The following is a 20617-nucleotide window of genomic DNA, read 5'->3' as shown; positions in this document are numbered from 1 at the left end:
GGGTCGGCCCCAGGGTGCTGACCCTTCCCAGGGATCTCTCAGGATGACGGTACGCCTTCCCCTCCCCCACCCCAAGTCCTGGCGTCTCCTTTCGGGTTTTCTCTGACTGCCCGAAAGTCGGGCAAGAAAGATGGACGGTGGCTGTTTCTCAGTGGCTTGCTGGCTCTGGTTTGCTCAGCTTGCTGGAGGTCTCCGAGCTCGTCGGCTCCTCTGTGGAGCCGCCCAGCCTGCCGCGTTGAGTTCTCCAGCATGCCAGCACGTGCTCGGATCGATGATGACTCCCTCATATGCATTCCTTGGAAATCTGAACAAAATGAGTGAGAACTCACTACCGTCGTTCTCATCGAAACTGAGGTCCAGCACGTTGCCCCCCCGGGGGCTAGGGCATAGTTAGGCGTGAGGGGCAGCTTGCCCTTGTTCCCACTGCTGCAAACACCCCCCACGGCGCCAGCATTAGACAGCCTCCCGTCTGAGGGTCGGTCGTGTGCAAGCATTCGTCGAGGCAGCTGGAATCGGAGGTCGCTGTTTGAGTGGCCGTTGTGGGATGTGACAGTGGCCAGGTCCTCTGCTGCTGGTCGAAGGGGGAGTGCCAAATTGGCCAAGGCCCTGTGAGCAGGTGGCATGGATAAGTTGGTTTGAGGCAGCTGCATGCTGTTTGGGGTGTGGCCCGAGGTCGAGTGTGTCTCCGAGCCCAGGAGAAGAGGTGTGGGTGTTTGTTCCCATGGAGCAGCAGTGGAGGCGTGTGCCATGCGTGATCTGGACTTCCTTCGTCTTGGTGAGGACTGCTGAGTGCCCAGTGGCTATGCGGCGTTTCCCGGCGGGTGAAGTGCCGGGAGCAGGCTGAGGGACTGGGTGGCGGTGCTAGCCCTGCAGCTCCCTACTGCACCCACTGCCGCCGTGTCGGTGCCAGGGCACAAGCACGGGGCGTGCTGAGGACTCAGCGCTGCCTCCAAGCATCTGCGGTAGCTGATGGCCGAGACCGGAAGGGAAGGGTCCGGTGAGGTTAACTCTGGCGTGGTTTTGTGTGTTTTCCTGAGCCACGCTGTCGTCCTGTTGTTCCTCCTGCTGTGCTGGAAGTCTGAGGAATGTGTCTGTTTGAAGAGGGTCTGTCCATAAAAGCCTAGGGAGGAAGGCTTTTCTGGTCCATATGGATGGGCAGTGCTAGCAGACCCCTGAAGCCTTGGCTTGCTGACTCATCCAAGAGACTCCCAAAAGGTGTCTTGCAGGAACCTGGGAGAGATCCGCTGGCAGCCGGGCTCCAGATGACTGACAGAAACATGGCCTTTAGCCCCTTGGCCTCTTGGTCCATGAATGTGCAATGTTCAAGTGTTCCTTTAGGCGGGAGCCACGTTTCTGGCCCAGAGGGTCCCCTTCCCCATGGCATGTGCTGACCTTTAGCCCTGCTAGTGCGTGGGCATGGCATATGTTTGCTGAGGTCCTGGATGGGCTGCTGTGGACAGCCACCTCCTCATGTCGCCCAGTTCAAAGATTCCTTTCCCGGGAGAGGTCTTCTGTGATTGGACTTTCTGTGGTCCTCATGAACGGGCCATTGGATCTCTGTGAGGCCCTTTGTGGAGTTACTGTGCGGAGAAGGGATCCAAGGTTGAGTATCGAGGGGGTAGCTTCACCCATGTGGACATCCTTCCTGACCATCTCCGCTGAAGCTCGGTGTCTGGCCTGTACGCGGATTAAGTGAAGATGCCTGCAGGGTAACTGGCCCTTGGTCCGTTCGCACAAATGTTTGGACCGGGATGCCGAGTGTTTGAACTTTCCTTCGAAGGTCAGGGGCGCCAAACTGCCCCCCAGGTGGGTCTCGGCAGCTGCTGGACACGCGAGTGTCCTGGTTGCTGTGGGGTTCGGCCCTGGCTCATTGAGGCTCCCCACCACTTCTCCTCTGGGCGTTCTCACCCGCCCTGTGGAGGCGTTTGGGCAGAACTCACAGGCACAGGCTTCTTGATTGGAGCAGCTCCGAGGTGTGACTTGTATACAGACTGCTTGTGCCCTGGAGCCTGGATCAGGGTGGTGTGACCTTTCATGTACATGGTTTTGGGGTTGACATCCATAGGCACTGGGTAGAGCCTCCAGGTACGCCTATCCTGTGGAGGCCTTTGGCGACAGAATGACTTCGTCAATATCCCATCCAGGGCCAGGAAATTGCTGTAGGTTGGTGCGGTTGGCTCTGAGCAGAAGGAATGGCTGTCGGAGAGAAGGAATCCTTGGCCTATTGCAGCGGCCCCGAGAGGGCCAAGATGACATGGCCACTTTGGAAGCAGAGGTCTCTGGTCCTTTTCTGGATGGGCAGGCTTCTGTGGAACGGAGAGCAAAGCGTGCATTTTCAGGCCCTGTGATCTTTAGGGGGGCAAAGAGGAAACACAGGAAACCAGACCGAGATACAGCCGCACACTCACGCCCATCGGCAGGCACACAGAAGCACACATACAGACGCACACACACAGAGGCACGCACACACACACACACACACACAGCCAGAGGCATGCACACACTCACACACACACACCCATCAAAATCCCATATGCCAAGTCCCCTCCCCTAGTGGGCTGGGACACGCATTGATTGGTGTCCCAGGAAAGAGGAAGGTGGGTAATTGATTGCGGGCTTCCCCATAGATAAAGGTTGATTGGCATGAAGCTTGCTCTCTGAGAACCTGGGTCCACCTCTGAAGCGTGCATGTGATTTCTGTCCCCTTGCCAGGTGGAGTGGCCAGGCCAGCCTTGCCGTCAGCCAAGACAAGACGTCCCTGTCGTTTTCTGGTGACTGCTGGTGGCCGGAAGTCCCCCAAGCAGTGGGTCGGCCCCAGGGTGCTGACCCTTCCCAGGGATCTCTCAGGATGACGGTACGCCTTCCCCTCCCCCACCCCAAGTCCTGGCGTCTCCTTTCGGGTTTTCTCTGACTGCCCGAAAGTCGGGCAAGAAAGATGGACGGTGGCTGTTTCTCAGTGGCTTGCTGGCTCTGGTTTGCTCAGCTTGCTGGAGGTCTCCGAGCTCGTCGGCTCCTCTGTGGAGCCGCCCAGCCTGCCGCGTTGAGTTCTCCAGCATGCCAGCACGTGCTCGGATCGATGATGACTCCCTCATATGCATTCCTTGGAAATCTGAACAAAATGAGTGAGAACTCACTACCGTCGTTCTCATCGAAACTGAGGTCCAGCACGTTGCCCCCCCGGGGGCTAGGGCATAGTTAGGCGTGAGGGGCAGCTTGCCCTTGTTCCCACTGCTGCAAACACCCCCCACGGCGCCAGCATTAGACAGCCTCCCGTCTGAGGGTCGGTCGTGTGCAAGCATTCGTCGAGGCAGCTGGAATCGGAGGTCGCTGTTTGAGTGGCCGTTGTGGGATGTGACAGTGGCCAGGTCCTCTGCTGCTGGTCGAAGGGGGAGTGCCAAATTGGCCAAGGCCCTGTGAGCAGGTGGCATGGATAAGTTGGTTTGAGGCAGCTGCATGCTGTTTGGGGTGTGGCCCGAGGTCGAGTGTGTCTCCGAGCCCAGGAGAAGAGGTGTGGGTGTTTGTTCCCATGGAGCAGCAGTGGAGGCGTGTGCCATGCGTGATCTGGACTTCCTTCGTCTTGGTGAGGACTGCTGAGTGCCCAGTGGCTATGCGGCGTTTCCCGGTGGCTGAAGTGCCGGGAGCAGGCTGAGGGACTGGGTGGCGGTGCTAGCCCTGCAGCTCCCTACTGCACCCACTGCCACCGTGTCGGTGCCAGGGCACAAGCACGGGGCGTGCTGAGGACTCAGCGCTGCCTCCAAGCATCTGCGGTAGCTGATGGCCGAGACCGGAAGGGAAGGGTCCGGTGAGGTTAACTCTGGCGTGGTTTTGTGTGTTTTCCTGAGCCACGCTGTCGTCCTGTTGTTCCTCCTGCTGTGCTGGAAGTCTGAGGAATGTGTCTGTTTGAAGAGGGTCTGTCCATAAAAGCCTAGGGAGGAAGGCTTTTCTGGTCCATATGGATGGGCAGTGCTAGCAGACCCCTGAAGCCTTGGCTTGCTGACTCGTCCAAGAGACTCCCAAAAGGTGTCTTGCAGGAACCTGGGAGAGATCCGCTGGCAGCCGGGCTCCAGATGACTGACAGAAACATGGCCTTTAGCCCCTTGGCCTCTTGGTCCATGAATGTGCAATGTTCAAGTGTTCCTTTAGGCGGGAGCCACGTTTCTGGCCCAGAGGGTCCCCTTCCCCATGGCATGTGCTGACCTTTAGCCCTGCTAGTGCGTGGGCATGGCATATGTTTGCTGAGGTCCTGGATGGGCTGCTGTGGACAGCCACCTCCTCATGTCGCCCAGTTCAAAGATTCCTTTCCCGGGAGAGGTCTTCTGTGATTGGACTTTCTGTGGTCCTCATGAACGGGCCATTGGATCTCTGTGAGGCCCTTTGTGGAGTTACTGTGCGGAGAAGGGATCCAAGGTTGAGTATCGAGGGGGTAGCTTCACCCATGTGGACATCCTTCCTGACCATCTCCGCTGAAGCTCGGTGTCTGGCCTGTACGCGGATTAAGTGAAGATGCCTGCAGGGTAACTGGCCCTTGGTCCGTTCGCACAAATGTTTGGACCGGGATGCCGAGTGTTTGAACTTTCCTTCGAAGGTCAGGGGCGCCAAACTGCCCCCCAGGTGGGTCTCGGCAGCTGCTGGACACGCGAGTGTCCTGGTTGCTGTGGGGTTCGGCCCTGGCTCATTGAGGCTCCCCACCACTTCTCCTCTGGGCGTTCTCACCCGCCCTGTGGAGGCGTTTGGGCAGAACTCACAGGCACAGGCTTCTTGATTGGAGCAGCTCCGAGGTGTGACTTGTATACAGACTGCTTGTGCCCTGGAGCCTGGATCAGGGTGGTGTGACCTTTCATGTACATGGTTTTGGGGTTGACATCCATAGGCACTGGGTAGAGCCTCCAGGTACGCCTATCCTGTGGAGGCCTTTGGCGACAGAATGACTTCGTCAATATCCCATCCAGGGCCAGGAAATTGCTGTAGGTTGGTGCGGTTGGCTCTGAGCAGAAGGAATGGCTGTCGGAGAGAAGGAATCCTTGGCCTATTGCAGCGGCCCCGAGAGGGCCAAGATGACATGGCCACTTTGGAAGCAGAGGTCTCTGGTCCTTTTCTGGATGGGCAGGCTTCTGTGGAACGGAGAGCAAAGCGTGCATTTTCAGGCCCTGTGATCTTTAGGGGGGCAAAGAGGAAACACAGGAAACCAGACCGAGATACAGCCGCACACTCACGCCCATCGGCAGGCACACAGAAGCACACATACAGACGCACACACACAGAGGCACGCACACACACACACACACACACAGCCAGAGGCATGCACACACTCACACACACACACCCATCAAAATCCCATATGCCAAGTCCCCTCCCCTAGTGGGCTGGGACACGCATTGATTGGTGTCCCAGGAAAGAGGAAGGTGGGTAATTGATTGCGGGCTTCCCCATAGATAAAGGTTGATTGGCATGAAGCTTGCTCTCTGAGAACCTGGGTCCACCTCTGAAGCGTGCATGTGATTTCTGTCCCCTTGCCAGGTGGAGTGGCCAGGCCAGCCTTGCCGTCAGCCAAGACAAGACGTCCCTGTCGTTTTCTGGTGACTGCTGGTGGCCGGAAGTCCCCCAAGCAGTGGGTCGGCCCCAGGGTGCTGACCCTTCCCAGGGATCTCTCAGGATGACGGTACGCCTTCCCCTCCCCCACCCCAAGTCCTGGCGTCTCCTTTCGGGTTTTCTCTGACTGCCCGAAAGTCGGGCAAGAAAGATGGACGGTGGCTGTTTCTCAGTGGCTTGCTGGCTCTGGTTTGCTCAGCTTGCTGGAGGTCTCCGAGCTCGTCGGCTCCTCTGTGGAGCCGCCCAGCCTGCCGCGTTGAGTTCTCCAGCATGCCAGCACGTGCTCGGATCGATGATGACTCCCTCATATGCATTCCTTGGAAATCTGAACAAAATGAGTGAGAACTCACTACCGTCGTTCTCATCGAAACTGAGGTCCAGCACGTTGCCCCCCCGGGGGCTAGGGCATAGTTAGGCGTGAGGGGCAGCTTGCCCTTGTTCCCACTGCTGCAAACACCCCCCACGGCGCCAGCATTAGACAGCCTCCCGTCTGAGGGTCGGTCGTGTGCAAGCATTCGTCGAGGCAGCTGGAATCGGAGGTCGCTGTTTGAGTGGCCGTTGTGGGATGTGACAGTGGCCAGGTCCTCTGCTGCTGGTCGAAGGGGGAGTGCCAAATTGGCCAAGGCCCTGTGAGCAGGTGGCATGGATAAGTTGGTTTGAGGCAGCTGCATGCTGTTTGGGGTGTGGCCCGAGGTCGAGTGTGTCTCCGAGCCCAGGAGAAGAGGTGTGGGTGTTTGTTCCCATGGAGCAGCAGTGGAGGCGTGTGCCATGCGTGATCTGGACTTCCTTCGTCTTGGTGAGGACTGCTGAGTGCCCAGTGGCTATGCGGCGTTTCCCGGTGGCTGAAGTGCCGGGAGCAGGCTGAGGGACTGGGTGGCGGTGCTAGCCCTGCAGCTCCCTACTGCACCCACTGCCGCCGTGTCGGTGCCAGGGCACAAGCACGGGGCGTGCTGAGGACTCAGCGCTGCCTCCAAGCATCTGCGGTAGCTGATGGCCGAGACCGGAAGGGAAGGGTCCGGTGAGGTTAACTCTGGCGTGGTTTTGTGTGTTTTCCTGAGCCACGCTGTCGTCCTGTTGTTCCTCCTGCTGTGCTGGAAGTCTGAGGAATGTGTCTGTTTGAAGAGGGTCTGTCCATAAAAGCCTAGGGAGGAAGGCTTTTCTGGTCCATATGGATGGGCAGTGCTAGCAGACCCCTGAAGTCTTGGCTTGCTGACTCGTCCAAGAGACTCCCAAAAGGTGTCTTGCAGGAACCTGGGAGAGATCCGCTGGCAGCCGGGCTCCAGATGACTGACAGAAACATGGCCTTTAGCCCCTTGGCCTCTTGGTCCATGAATGTGCAATGTTCAAGTGTTCCTTTAGGCGGGAGCCACGTTTCTGGCCCAGAGGGTCCCCTTCCCCATGGCATGTGCTGACCTTTAGCCCTGCTAGTGCGTGGGCATGGCATATGTTTGCTGAGGTCCTGGATGGGCTGCTGTGGACAGCCACCTCCTCATGTCGCCCAGTTCAAAGATTCCTTTCCCGGGAGAGGTCTTCTGTGATTGGACTTTCTGTGGTCCTCACGAACGGGCCATTGGATCTCTGTGAGGCCCTTTGTGGAGTTACTGTGCGGAGAAGGGATCCAAGGTTGAGTATCGAGGGGGTAGCTTCACCCATGTGGACATCCTTCCTGACCATCTCCGCTGAAGCTCGGTGTCTGGCCTGTACGCGGATTAAGTGAAGATGCCTGCAGGGTAACTGGCCCTTGGTCCGTTCGCACAAATGTTTGGACCGGGATGCCGAGTGTTTGAACTTTCCTTCGAAGGTCAGGGGCGCCAAACTGCCCCCCAGGTGGGTCTCGGCAGCTGCTGGACACGCGAGTGTCCTGGTTGCTGTGGGGTTCGGCCCTGGCTCATTGAGGCTCCCCACCACTTCTCCTCTGGGCGTTCTCACCCGCCCTGTGGAGGCGTTTGGGCAGAACTCACAGGCACAGGCTTCTTGATTGGAGCAGCTCCGAGGTGTGACTTGTATACAGACTGCTTGTGCCCTGGAGCCTGGATCAGGGTGGTGTGACCTTTCATGTACATGGTTTTGGGGTTGACATCCATAGGCACTGGGTAGAGCCTCCAGGTACGCCTATCCTGTGGAGGCCTTTGGCGACAGGATGACTTCGTCAATATCCCATCCAGGGCCAGGAAATTGCTGTAGGTTGGTGCGGTTGGCTCTGAGCAGAAGGAATGGCTGTCGGAGAGAAGGAATCCTTGGCCTATTGCAGCGGCCCCGAGAGGGCCAAGATGACATGGCCACTTTGGAAGCAGAGGTCTCTGGTCCTTTTCTGGATGGGCAGGCTTCTGTGGAACGGAGAGCAAAGCGTGCATTTTCAGGCCCTGTGATCTTTAGGGGGGCAAAGAGGAAACACAGGAAACCAGACCGAGATACAGCCGCACACTCACGCCCATCGGCAGGCACACAGAAGCACACATACAGACGCACACACACAGAGGCGCACACACACGCGCACACACACACACACACACAGCCAGAGGCATGCACACACTCACACACACACACCCATCAAAATCCCATATGCCAAGTCCCCTCCCCTAGTGGGCTGGGACACGCATTGATTGGTGTCCCAGGAAAGAGGAAGGTGGGTAATTGATTGCGGGCTTCCCCATAGATAAAGGTTGATTGGCATGAAGCTTGCTCTCTGAGAACCTGGGTCCACCTCTGAAGCGTGCATGTGATTTCTGTCCCCTTGCCAGGTGGAGTGGCCAGGCCAGCCTTGCCGTCAGCCAAGACAAGACGTCCCTGTCGTTTTCTGGTGACTGCTGGTGGCCGGAAGTCCCCCAAGCAGTGGGTCGGCCCCAGGGTGCTGACCCTTCCCAGGGATCTCTCAGGATGACGGTACGCCTTCCCCTCCCCCACCCCAAGTCCTGGCGTCTCCTTTCGGGTTTTCTCTGACTGCCCGAAAGTCGGGCAAGAAAGATGGACGGTGGCTGTTTCTCAGTGGCTTGCTGGCTCTGGTTTGCTCAGCTTGCTGGAGGTCTCCGAGCTCGTCGGCTCCTCTGTGGAGCCGCCCAGCCTGCCGCGTTGAGTTCTCCAGCATGCCAGCACGTGCTCGGATCGATGATGACTCCCTCATATGCATTCCTTGGAAATCTGAACAAAATGAGTGAGAACTCACTACCGTCGTTCTCATCGAAACTGAGGTCCAGCACGTTGCCCCCCCGGGGGCTAGGGCATAGTTAGGCGTGAGGGGCAGCTTGCCCTTGTTCCCACTGCTGCAAACACCCCCCACGGCGCCAGCATTAGACAGCCTCCCGTCTGAGGGTCGGTCGTGTGCAAGCATTCGTCGAGGCAGCTGGAATCGGAGGTCGCTGTTTGAGTGGCCGTTGTGGGATGTGACAGTGGCCAGGTCCTCTGCTGCTGGTCGAAGGGGGAGTGCCAAATTGGCCAAGGCCCTGTGAGCAGGTGGCATGGATAAGTTGGTTTGAGGCAGCTGCATGCTGTTTGGGGTGTGGCCCGAGGTCGAGTGTGTCTCCGAGCCCAGGAGAAGAGGTGTGGGTGTTTGTTCCCATGGAGCAGCAGTGGAGGCGTGTGCCATGCGTGATCTGGACTTCCTTCGTCTTGGTGAGGACTGCTGAGTGCCCAGTGGCTATGCGGCGTTTCCCGGTGGCTGAAGTGCCGGGAGCAGGCTGAGGGACTGGGTGGCGGTGCTAGCCCTGCAGCTCCCTACTGCACCCACTGCCGCCGTGTCGGTGCCAGGGCACAAGCACGGGGCGTGCTGAGGACTCAGCGCTGCCTCCAAGCATCTGCGGTAGCTGATGGCCGAGACCGGAAGGGAAGGGTCCGGTGAGGTTAACTCTGGCGTGGTTTTGTGTGTTTTCCTGAGCCACGCTGTCGTCCTGTTGTTCCTCCTGCTGTGCTGGAAGTCTGAGGAATGTGTCTGTTTGAAGAGGGTCTGTCCATAAAAGCCTAGGGAGGAAGGCTTTTCTGGTCCATATGGATGGGCAGTGCTAGCAGACCCCTGAAGCCTTGGCTTGCTGACTCGTCCAAGAGACTCCCAAAAGGTGTCTTGCAGGAACCTGGGAGAGATCCGCTGGCAGCCGGGCTCCAGATGACTGACAGAAACATGGCCTTTAGCCCCTTGGCCTCTTGGTCCATGAATGTGCAATGTTCAAGTGTTCCTTTAGGCGGGAGCCACGTTTCTGGCCCAGAGGGTCCCCTTCCCCATGGCATGTGCTGACCTTTAGCCCTGCTAGTGCGTGGGCATGGCATATGTTTGCTGAGGTCCTGGATGGGCTGCTGTGGACAGCCACCTCCTCATGTCACCCAGTTCAAAGATTCCTTTCCCGGGAGAGGTCTTCTGTGATTGGACTTTCTGTGGTCCTCATGAACGGGCCATTGGATCTCTGTGAGGCCCTTTGTGGAGTTACTGTGCGGAGAAGGGATCCAAGGTTGAGTATCGAGGGGGTAGCTTCACCCATGTGGACATCCTTCCTGACCATCTCCGCTGAAGCTCGGTGTCTGGCCTGTACGCGGATTAAGTGAAGATGCCTGCAGGGTAACTGGCCCTTGGTCCGTTCGCACAAATGTTTGGACCGGGATGCCGAGTGTTTGAACTTTCCTTCGAAGGTCAGGGGCGCCAAACTGCCCCCCAGGTGGGTCTCGGCAGCTGCTGGACACGCGAGTGTCCTGGTTGCTGTGGGGTTCGGCCCTGGCTCATTGAGGCTCCCCACCACTTCTCCTCTGGGCGTTCTCACCCGCCCTGTGGAGGCGTTTGGGCAGAACTCACAGGCACAGGCTTCTTGATTGGAGCAGCTCCGAGGTGTGACTTGTATACAGACTGCTTGTGCCCTGGAGCCTGGATCAGGGTGGTGTGACCTTTCATGTACATGGTTTTGGGGTTGACATCCATAGGCACTGGGTAGAGCCTCCAGGTACGCCTATCCTGTGGAGGCCTTTGGCGACAGGATGACTTCGTCAATATCCCATCCAGGGCCAGGAAATTGCTGTAGGTTGGTGCGGTTGGCTCTGAGCAGAAGGAATGGCTGTCGGAGAGAAGGAATCCTTGGCCTATTGCAGCGGCCCCGAGAGGGCCAAGATGACATGGCCACTTTGGAAGCAGAGGTCTCTGGTCCTTTTCTGGATGGGCAGGCTTCTGTGGAACGGAGAGCAAAGCGTGCATTTTCAGGCCCTGTGATCTTTAGGGGGGCAAAGAGGAAACACAGGAAACCAGACCGAGATACAGCCGCACACTCACGCCCATCGGCAGGCACACAGAAGCACACATACAGACGCACACACACAGAGGCGCACACACACGCGCACACACACACACACACACAGCCAGAGGCATGCACACACTCACACACACACACCCATCAAAATCCCATATGCCAAGTCCCCTCCCCTAGTGGGCTGGGACACGCATTGATTGGTGTCCCAGGAAAGAGGAAGGTGGGTAATTGATTGCGGGCTTCCCCATAGATAAAGGTTGATTGGCATGAAGCTTGCTCTCTGAGAACCTGGGTCCACCTCTGAAGCGTGCATGTGATTTCTGTCCCCTTGCCAGGTGGAGTGGCCAGGCCAGCCTTGCCGTCAGCCAAGACAAGACGTCCCTGTCGTTTTCTGGTGACTGCTGGTGGCCGGAAGTCCCCCAAGCAGTGGGTCGGCCCCAGGGTGCTGACCCTTCCCAGGGATCTCTCAGGATGACGGTACGCCTTCCCCTCCCCCACCCCAAGTCCTGGCGTCTCCTTTCGGGTTTTCTCTGACTGCCCGAAAGTCGGGCAAGAAAGATGGACGGTGGCTGTTTCTCAGTGGCTTGCTGGCTCTGGTTTGCTCAGCTTGCTGGAGGTCTCCGAGCTCGTCGGCTCCTCTGTGGAGCCGCCCAGCCTGCCGCGTTGAGTTCTCCAGCATGCCAGCACGTGCTCGGATCGATGATGACTCCCTCATATGCATTCCTTGGAAATCTGAACAAAATGAGTGAGAACTCACTACCGTCGTTCTCATCGAAACTGAGGTCCAGCACGTTGCCCCCCCGGGGGCTAGGGCATAGTTAGGCGTGAGGGGCAGCTTGCCCTTGTTCCCACTGCTGCAAACACCCCCCACGGCGCCAGCATTAGACAGCCTCCCGTCTGAGGGTCGGTCGTGTGCAAGCATTCGTCGAGGCAGCTGGAATCGGAGGTCGCTGTTTGAGTGGCCGTTGTGGGATGTGACAGTGGCCAGGTCCTCTGCTGCTGGTCGAAGGGGGAGTGCCAAATTGGCCAAGGCCCTGTGAGCAGGTGGCATGGATAAGTTGGTTTGAGGCAGCTGCATGCTGTTTGGGGTGTGGCCCGAGGTCGAGTGTGTCTCCGAGCCCAGGAGAAGAGGTGTGGGTGTTTGTTCCCATGGAGCAGCAGTGGAGGCGTGTGCCATGCGTGATCTGGACTTCCTTCGTCTTGGTGAGGACTGCTGAGTGCCCAGTGGCTATGCGGCGTTTCCCGGTGGCTGAAGTGCCGGGAGCAGGCTGAGGGACTGGGTGGCGGTGCTAGCCCTGCAGCTCCCTACTGCACCCACTGCCGCCGTGTCGGTGCCAGGGCACAAGCACGGGGCGTGCTGAGGACTCAGCGCTGCCTCCAAGCATCTGCGGTAGCTGATGGCCGAGACCGGAAGGGAAGGGTCCGGTGAGGTTAACTCTGGCGTGGTTTTGTGTGTTTTCCTGAGCCACGCTGTCGTCCTGTTGTTCCTCCTGCTGTGCTGGAAGTCTGAGGAATGTGTCTGTTTGAAGAGGGTCTGTCCATAAAAGCCTAGGGAGGAAGGCTTTTCTGGTCCATATGGATGGGCAGTGCTAGCAGACCCCTGAAGTCTTGGCTTGCTGACTCGTCCAAGAGACTCCCAAAAGGTGTCTTGCAGGAACCTGGGAGAGATCCGCTGGCAGCCGGGCTCCAGATGACTGACAGAAACATGGCCTTTAGCCCCTTGGCCTCTTGGTCCATGAATGTGCAATGTTCAAGTGTTCCTTTAGGCGGGAGCCACGTTTCTGGCCCAGAGGGTCCCCTTCCCCATGGCATGTGCTGACCTTTAGCCCTGCTAGTGCGTGGGCATGGCATATGTTTGCTGAGGTCCTGGATGGGCTGCTGTGGACAGCCACCTCCTCATGTCGCCCAGTTCAAAGATTCCTTTCCCGGGAGAGGTCTTCTGTGATTGGACTTTCTGTGGTCCTCATGAACGGGCCATTGGATCTCTGTGAGGCCCTTTGTGGAGTTACTGTGCGGAGAAGGGATCCAAGGTTGAGTATCGAGGGGGTAGCTTCACCCATGTGGACATCCTTCCTGACCATCTCCGCTGAAGCTCGGTGTCTGGCCTGTACGCGGATTAAGTGAAGATGCCTGCAGGGTAACTGGCCCTTGGTCCGTTCGCACAAATGTTTGGACCGGGATGCCGAGTGTTTGAACTTTCCTTCGAAGGTCAGGGGCGCCAAACTGCCCCCCAGGTGGGTCTCGGCAGCTGCTGGACACGCGAGTGTCCTGGTTGCTGTGGGGTTCGGCCCTGGCTCATTGAGGCTCCCCACCACTTCTCCTCTGGGCGTTCTCACCCGCCCTGTGGAGGCGTTTGGGCAGAACTCACAGGCACAGGCTTCTTGATTGGAGCAGCTCCGAGGTGTGACTTGTATACAGACTGCTTGTGCCCTGGAGCCTGGATCAGGGTGGTGTGACCTTTCATGTACATGGTTTTGGGGTTGACATCCATAGGCACTGGGTAGAGCCTCCAGGTACGCCTATCCTGTGGAGGCCTTTGGCGACAGGATGACTTCGTCAATATCCCATCCAGGGCCAGGAAATTGCTGTAGGTTGGTGTGGTTGGCTCTGAGCAGAAGGAATGGCTGTCGGAGAGAAGGAATCCTTGGCCTATTGCAGCGGCCCCGAGAGGGCCAAGATGACATGGCCACTTTGGAAGCAGAGGTCTCTGGTCCTTTTCTGGATGGGCAGGCTTCTGTGGAACGGAGAGCAAAGCGTGCATTTTCAGGCCCTGTGATCTTTAGGGGGGCAAAGAGGAAACACAGGAAACCAGACCGAGATACAGCCGCACACTCACGCCCATCGGCAGGCACACAGAAGCACACATACAGACGCACACACACAGAGGCGCACACACACGCGCACACACACACACACACACAGCCAGAGGCATGCACACACTCACACACACACACCCATCAAAATCCCATATGCCAAGTCCCCTCCCCTAGTGGGCTGGGACACGCATTGATTGGTGTCCCAGGAAAGAGGAAGGTGGGTAATTGATTGCGGGCTTCCCCATAGATAAAGGTTGATTGGCATGAAGCTTGCTCTCTGAGAACCTGGGTCCACCTCTGAAGCGTGCATGTGATTTCTGTCCCCTTGCCAGGTGGAGTGGCCAGGCCAGCCTTGCCGTCAGCCAAGACAAGACGTCCCTGTCGTTTTCTGGTGACTGCTGGTGGCCGGAAGTCCCCCAAGCAGTGGGTCGGCCCCAGGGTGCTGACCCTTCCCAGGGATCTCTCAGGATGACGGTACGCCTTCCCCTCCCCCACCCCAAGTCCTGGCGTCTCCTTTCGGGTTTTCTCTGACTGCCCGAAAGTCGGGCAAGAAAGATGGACGGTGGCTGTTTCTCAGTGGCTTGCTGGCTCTGGTTTGCTCAGCTTGCTGGAGGTCTCCGAGCTCGTCGGCTCCTCTGTGGAGCCGCCCAGCCTGCCGCGTTGAGTTCTCCAGCATGCCAGCACGTGCTCGGATCGATGATGACTCCCTCATATGCATTCCTTGGAAATCTGAACAAAATGAGTGAGAACTCACTACCGTCGTTCTCATCGAAACTGAGGTCCAGCACGTTGCCCCCCCGGGGGCTAGGGCATAGTTAGGCGTGAGGGGCAGCTTGCCCTTGTTCCCACTGCTGCAAACACCCCCCACGGCGCCAGCATTAGACAGCCTCCCGTCTGAGGGTCGGTCGTGTGCAAGCATTCGTCGAGGCAGCTGGAATCGGAGGTCGCTGTTTGAGTGGCCGTTGTGGGATGTGACAGTGGCCAGGTCCTCTGCTGCTGGTCGAAGGGGGAGTGCCAAATTGGCCAAGGCCCTGTGAGCAGGTGGCATGGATAAGTTGGTTTGAGGCAGCTGCATGCTGTTTGGGGTGTGGCCCGAGGTCGAGTGTGTCTCCGAGCCCAGGAGAAGAGGTGTGGGTGTTTGTTCCCATGGAGCAGCAGTGGAGGCGTGTGCCATGCGTGATCTGGACTTCCTTCGTCTTGGTGAGGACTGCTGAGTGCCCAGTGGCTATGCGGCGTTTCCCGGTGGCTGAAGTGCCGGGAGCAGGCTGAGGGACTGGGTGGCGGTGCTAGCCCTGCAGCTCCCTACTGCACCCACTGCCGCCGTGTCGGTGCCAGGGCACAAGCACGGGGCGTGCTGAGGACTCAGCGCTGCCTCCAAGCATCTGCGGTAGCTGATGGCCGAGACCGGAAGGGAAGGGTCCGGTGAGGTTAACTCTGGCGTGGTTTTGTGTGTTTTCCTGAGCCACGCTGTCGTCCTGTTGTTCCTCCTGCTGTGCTGGAAGTCTGAGGAATGTGTCTGTTTGAAGAGGGTCTGTCCATAAAAGCCTAGGGAGGAAGGATTTTCTGGTCCATATGGATGGGCAGTGCTAGCAGACCCCTGAAGCCTTGGCTTGCTGACTCGTCCAAGAGACTCCCAAAAGGTGTCTTGCAGGAACCTGGGAGAGATCCGCTGGCAGCCGGGCTCCAGATGACTGACAGAAACATGGCCTTTAGCCCCTTGGCCTCTTGGTCCATGAATGTGCAATGTTCAAGTGTTCCTTTAGGCGGGAGCCACGTTTCTGGCCCAGAGGGTCCCCTTCCCCATGGCATGTGCTGACCTTTAGCCCTGCTAGTGCGTGGGCATGGCATATGTTTGCTGAGGTCCTGGATGGGCTGCTGTGGACAGCCACCTCCTCATGTCGCCCAGTTCAAAGATTCCTTTCCCGGGAGAGGTCTTCTGTGATTGGACTTTCTGTGGTCCTCATGAACGGGCCATTGGATCTCTGTGAGGCCCTTTGTGGAGTTACTGTGCGGAGAAGGGATCCAAGGTTGAGTATCGAGGGGGTAGCTTCACCCATGTGGACATCCTTCCTGACCATCTCCACTGAAGCTCGGTGTCTGGCCTGTACGCGGATTAAGTGAAGATGCCTGCAGGGTAACTGGCCCTTGGTCCGTTCGCACAAATGTTTGGACCGGGATGCCGAGTGTTTGAACTTTCCTTCGAAGGTCAGGGGCGCCAAACTGCCCCCCAGGTGGGTCTCGGCAGCTGCTGGACACGCGAGTGTCCTGGTTGCTGTGGGGTTCGGCCCTGGCTCATTGAGGCTCCCCACCACTTCTCCTCTGGGCGTTCTCACCCGCCCTGTGGAGGCGTTTGGGCAGAACTCACAGGCACAGGCTTCTTGATTGGAGCAGCTCCGAGGTGTGACTTGTATACAGACTGCTTGTGCCCTGGAGCCTGGATCAGGGTGGTGTGACCTTTCATGTACATGGTTTTGGGGTTGACATCCATAGGCACTGGGTAGAGCCTCCAGGTACGCCTATCCTGTGGAGGCCTTTGGCGACAGAATGACTTCGTCAATATCCCATCCAGGGCCAGGAAATTGCTGTAGGTTGGTGCGGTTGGCTCTGAGCAGAAGGAATGGCTGTCGGAGAGAAGGAATCCTTGGCCTATTGCAGCGGCCCCGAGAGGGCCAAGATGACATGGCCACTTTGGAAGCAGAGGTCTCTGGTCCTTTTCTGGATGGGCAGGCTTCTGTGGAACGGAGAGCAAAGCATGCATTTTCAGGCCCTGTGATCTTTAGGGGGGCAAAGAGGAAACACAGGAAACCAGACCGAGATACAGCCGCACACTCACGCCCATCGGCAGGCACACAGAAGCACACATACAGACGCACACACACAGAGGCGCACACACACGCGCACACACACACACACACACAGCCAGAGGCATGCACACACTCACACACACACACCCATCAAAATCCCATATGCCAAGTCCCCTCCCCTAGTGGGCTGGGACACGCATTGATTGGTGTCCCAGGAAAGAGGAAGGTGGGTAATTGATTGCGGGCTTCCCCATAGATAAAGGTTGATTGGCATGAAGCTTGCTCTCTGAGAACCTGGGTCCACCTCTGAAGCGTGCATGTGATTTCTGTCCCCTTGCCAGGTGGAGTGGCCAGGCCAGCCTTGCCGTCAGCCAAGACAAGACGTCCCTGTCGTTTTCTGGTGACTGCTGGTGGCCGGAAGTCCCCCAAGCAGTGGGTCGGCCCCAGGGTGCTGACCCTTCCCAGGGATCTCTCAGGATGACGGTACGCCTTCCCCTCCCCCACCCCAAGTCCTGGCGTCTCCTTTCGGGTTTTCTCTGACTGCCCGAAAGTCGGGCAAGAAAGATGGACGGTGGCTGTTTCTCAGTGGCTTGCTGGCTCTGGTTTGCTCAGCTTGCTGGAGGTCTCCGAGCTCGTCGGCTCCTCTGTGGAGCCGCCCAGCCTGCCGCGTTGAGTTCTCCAGCATGCCAGCACGTGCTCGGATCGATGATGACTCCCTCATATGCATTCCTTGGAAATCTGAACAAAATGAGTGAGAACTCACTACCGTCGTTCTCATCGAAACTGAGGTCCAGCACGTTGCCCCCCCGGGGGCTAGGGCATAGTTAGGCGTGAGGGGCAGCTTGCCCTTGTTCCCACTGCTGCAAACACCCCCCACGGCGCCAGCATTAGACAGCCTCCCGTCTGAGGGTCGGTCGTGTGCAAGCATTCGTCGAGGCAGCTGGAATCGGAGGTCGCTGTTTGAGTGGCCGTTGTGGGATGTGACAGTGGCCAGGTCCTCTGCTGCTGGTCGAAGGGGGAGTGCCAAATTGGCCAAGGCCCTGTGAGCAGGTGGCATGGATAAGTTGGTTTGAGGCAGCTGCATGCTGTTTGGGGTGTGGCCCGAGGTCGTGTCTCCGAGCCCAGGAGAAGAGGTGTGGGTGTTTGTTCCCATGGAGCAGCAGTGGAGGCGTGTGCCATGCGTGATCTGGACTTCCTTCGTCTTGGTGAGGACTGCTGAGTGCCCAGTGGCTATGCGGCGTTTCCCGGTGGGTGAAGTGCCGGGAGCAGGCTGAGGGACTGGGTGGCGGTGCTAGCCCTGCAGCTCCCTACTGCACCCACTGCCGCCGTGTCGGTGCCAGGGCACAAGCACGGGGCGTGCTGAGGACTCAGCGCTGCCTCCAAGCATCTGCGGTAGCTGATGGCCGAGACCGGAAGGGAAGGGTCCGGTGAGGTTAACTCTGGCGTGGTTTTGTGTGTTTTCCTGAGCCACGCTGTCGTCCTGTTGTTCCTCCTGCTGTGCTGGAAGTCTGAGGAATGTGTCTGTTTGAAGAGGGTCTGTCCATAAAAGCCTAGGGAGGAAGGCTTTTCTGGTCCATATGGATGGGCAGTGCTAGCAGACCCCTGAAGTCTTGGCTTGCTGACTCGTCCAAGAGACTCCCAAAAGGTGTCTTGCAGGAACCTGGGAGAGATCCGCTGGCAGCCGGGCTCCAGATGACTGACAGAAACATGGCCTTTAGCCCCTTGGCCTCTTGGTCCATGAATGTGCAATGTTCAAGTGTTCCTTTAGGCGGGAGCCACGTTTCTGGCCCAGAGGGTCCCCTTCCCCATGGCATGTGCTGACCTTTAGCCCTGCTAGTGCGTGGGCATGGCATATGTTTGCTGAGGTCCTGGATGGGCTGCTGTGGACAGCCACCTCCTCATGTCGCCCAGTTCAAAGATTCCTTTCCCGGGAGAGGTCTTCTGTGATTGGACTTTCTGTGGTCCTCATGAACGGGCCATTGGATCTCTGTGAGGCCCTTTGTGGAGTTACTGTGCGGAGAAGGGATCCAAGGTTGAGTATCGAGGGGGTAGCTTCACCCATGTGGACATCCTTCCTGACCATCTCCGCTGAAGCTCGGTGTCTGGCCTGTACGCGGATTAAGTGAAGATGCCTGCAGGGTAACTGGCCCTTGGTCCGTTCGCACAAATGTTTGGACCGGGATGCCGAGTGTTTGAACTTTCCTTCGAAGGTCAGGGGCGCCAAACTGCCCCCCAGGTGGGTCTCGGCAGCTGCTGGACACGCGAGTGTCCTGGTTGCTGTGGGGTTCGGCCCTGGCTCATTGAGGCTCCCCACCACTTCTCCTCTGGGCGTTCTCACCCGCCCTGTGGAGGCGTTTGGGCAGAACTCACAGGCACAGGCTTCTTGATTGGAGCAGCTCCGAGGTGTGACTTGTATACAGACTGCTTGTGCCCTGGAGCCTGGATCAGGGTGGTGTGACCTTTCATGTACATGGTTTTGGGGTTGACATCCATAGGCACTGGGTAGAGCCTCCAGGTACGCCTATCCTGTGGAGGCCTTTGGCGACAGGATGACTTCGTCAATATCCCATCCAGGGCCAGGAAATTGCTGTAGGTTGGTGCGGTTGGCTCTGAGCAGAAGGAATGGCTGTCGGAGAGAAGGAATCCTTGGCCTATTGCAGCGGCCCCGAGAGGGCCAAGATGACATGGCCACTTTGGAAGCAGAGGTCTCTGGTCCTTTTCTGGATGGGCAGGCTTCTGTGGAACGGAGAGCAAAGCGTGCATTTTCAGGCCCTGTGATCTTTAGGGGGGCAAAGAGGAAACACAGGAAACCAGACCGAGATACAGCCGCACACTCACGCCCATCGGCAGGCACACAGAAGCACACATACAGACGCACACACACAGAGGCGCACACACACGCGCACACACACACACACACACAGCCAGAGGCATGCACACACTCACACACACACACCCATCAAAATCCCATATGCCAAGTCCCCTCCCCTAGTGGGCTGGGACACGCATTGATTGGTGTCCCAGGAAAGAGGAAGGTGGGTAATTGATTGCGGGCTTCCCCATAGATAAAGGTTGATTGGCATGAAGCTTGCTCTCTGAGAACCTGGGTCCACCTCTGAAGCGTGCATGTGATTTCTGTCCCCTTGCCAGGTGGAGTGGCCAGGCCAGCCTTGCCGTCAGCCAAGACAAGACGTCCCTGTCGTTTTCTGGTGACTGCTGGTGGCCGGAAGTCCCCCAAGCAGTGGGTCGGCCCCAGGGTGCTGACCCTTCCCAGGGATCTCTCAGGATGACGGTACGCCTTCCCCTCCCCCACCCCAAGTCCTGGCGTCTCCTTTCGGGTTTTCTCTGACTGCCCGAAAGTCGGGCAAGAAAGATGGACGGTGGCTGTTTCTCAGTGGCTTGCTGGCTCTGGTTTGCTCAGCTTGCTGGAGGTCTCCGAGCTCGTCGGCTCCTCTGTGGAGCCGCCCAGCCTGCCGCGTTGAGTTCTCCAGCATGCCAGCACGTGCTCGGATCGATGATGACTCCCTCATATGCATTCCTTGGAAATCTGAACAAAATGAGTGAGAACTCACTACCGTCGTTCTCATCGAAACTGAGGTCCAGCACGTTGCCCCCCCGGGGGCTAGGGCATAGTTAGGCGTGAGGGGCAGCTTGCCCTTGTTCCCACTGCTGCAAACACCCCCCACGGCGCCAGCATTAGACAGCCTCCCGTCTGAGGGTCGGTCGTGTGCAAGCATTCGTCGAGGCAGCTGGAATCGGAGGTCGCTGTTTGAGTGGCCGTTGTGGGATGTGACAGTGGCCAGGTCCTCTGCTGCTGGTCGAAGGGGGAGTGCCAAATTGGCCAAGGCCCTGTGAGCAGGTGGCATGGATAAGTTGGTTTGAGGCAGCTGCATGCTGTTTGGGGTGTGGCCCGAGGTCGAGTGTGTCTCCGAGCCCAGGAGAAGAGGTGTGGGTGTTTGTTCCCATGGAGCAGCAGTGGAGGCGTGTGCCATGCGTGATCTGGACTTCCTTCGTCTTGGTGAGGACTGCTGAGTGCCCAGTGGCTATGCGGCGTTTCCCGGCGGCTGAAGTGCCGGGAGCAGGCTGAGGGACTGGGTGGCGGTGCTAGCCCTGCAGCTCCCTACTGCACCCACTGCCGCCGTGTCGGTGCCAGGGCACAAGCACGGGGCGTGCTGAGGACTCAGCGCTG

General features: G+C 58.2%; 8 non-coding genes across 8 annotated transcripts; all 8 read left to right on the top strand.

Moving 5' to 3' along the window:
• Window positions 1-265: 265 nt before the first annotated feature.
• On the top strand, window positions 266-358 carry LOC141575372 (small nucleolar RNA SNORD116). The gene has a single exon (XR_012502908.1). It is a non-coding gene; the product is annotated as a small nucleolar RNA SNORD116 (small nucleolar RNA).
• Window positions 359-3070: 2712 nt separating this feature from the next.
• On the top strand, window positions 3071-3163 carry LOC141575371 (small nucleolar RNA SNORD116). The gene has a single exon (XR_012502907.1). It is a non-coding gene; the product is annotated as a small nucleolar RNA SNORD116 (small nucleolar RNA).
• A 2712-nt stretch (window positions 3164-5875) lies between these two features.
• Window positions 5876-5968, top strand: LOC141575370 (small nucleolar RNA SNORD116). Its single transcript, XR_012502906.1, has one exon. It is a non-coding gene; the product is annotated as a small nucleolar RNA SNORD116 (small nucleolar RNA).
• Window positions 5969-8688: 2720 nt separating this feature from the next.
• On the top strand, window positions 8689-8781 carry LOC141575369 (small nucleolar RNA SNORD116). Its single transcript, XR_012502905.1, has one exon. It is a non-coding gene; the product is annotated as a small nucleolar RNA SNORD116 (small nucleolar RNA).
• Window positions 8782-11501: 2720 nt separating this feature from the next.
• Window positions 11502-11594, top strand: LOC141575368 (small nucleolar RNA SNORD116). Its single transcript, XR_012502904.1, has one exon. It is a non-coding gene; the product is annotated as a small nucleolar RNA SNORD116 (small nucleolar RNA).
• Window positions 11595-14314: 2720 nt separating this feature from the next.
• On the top strand, window positions 14315-14407 carry LOC141575367 (small nucleolar RNA SNORD116). Its single transcript, XR_012502903.1, has one exon. It is a non-coding gene; the product is annotated as a small nucleolar RNA SNORD116 (small nucleolar RNA).
• A 2720-nt stretch (window positions 14408-17127) lies between these two features.
• LOC141575366 (small nucleolar RNA SNORD116) lies at window positions 17128-17220 on the top strand. The gene has a single exon (XR_012502902.1). It is a non-coding gene; the product is annotated as a small nucleolar RNA SNORD116 (small nucleolar RNA).
• A 2716-nt stretch (window positions 17221-19936) lies between these two features.
• On the top strand, window positions 19937-20029 carry LOC141575365 (small nucleolar RNA SNORD116). Its single transcript, XR_012502901.1, has one exon. It is a non-coding gene; the product is annotated as a small nucleolar RNA SNORD116 (small nucleolar RNA).
• The last annotated feature ends 588 nt before the right edge of the window (window positions 20030-20617 follow it).

The sequence above is a fragment of the Camelus bactrianus genome, chromosome 27, assembly GCF_048773025.1.
Source record: "Camelus bactrianus isolate YW-2024 breed Bactrian camel chromosome 27, ASM4877302v1, whole genome shotgun sequence".
Lineage (NCBI taxonomy): Eukaryota > Metazoa > Chordata > Mammalia > Artiodactyla > Camelidae > Camelus > Camelus bactrianus.
The sequence above is the reverse complement of the archived record's forward strand: the minus strand, read 5'-3'. Positions and strand labels throughout refer to the sequence as shown.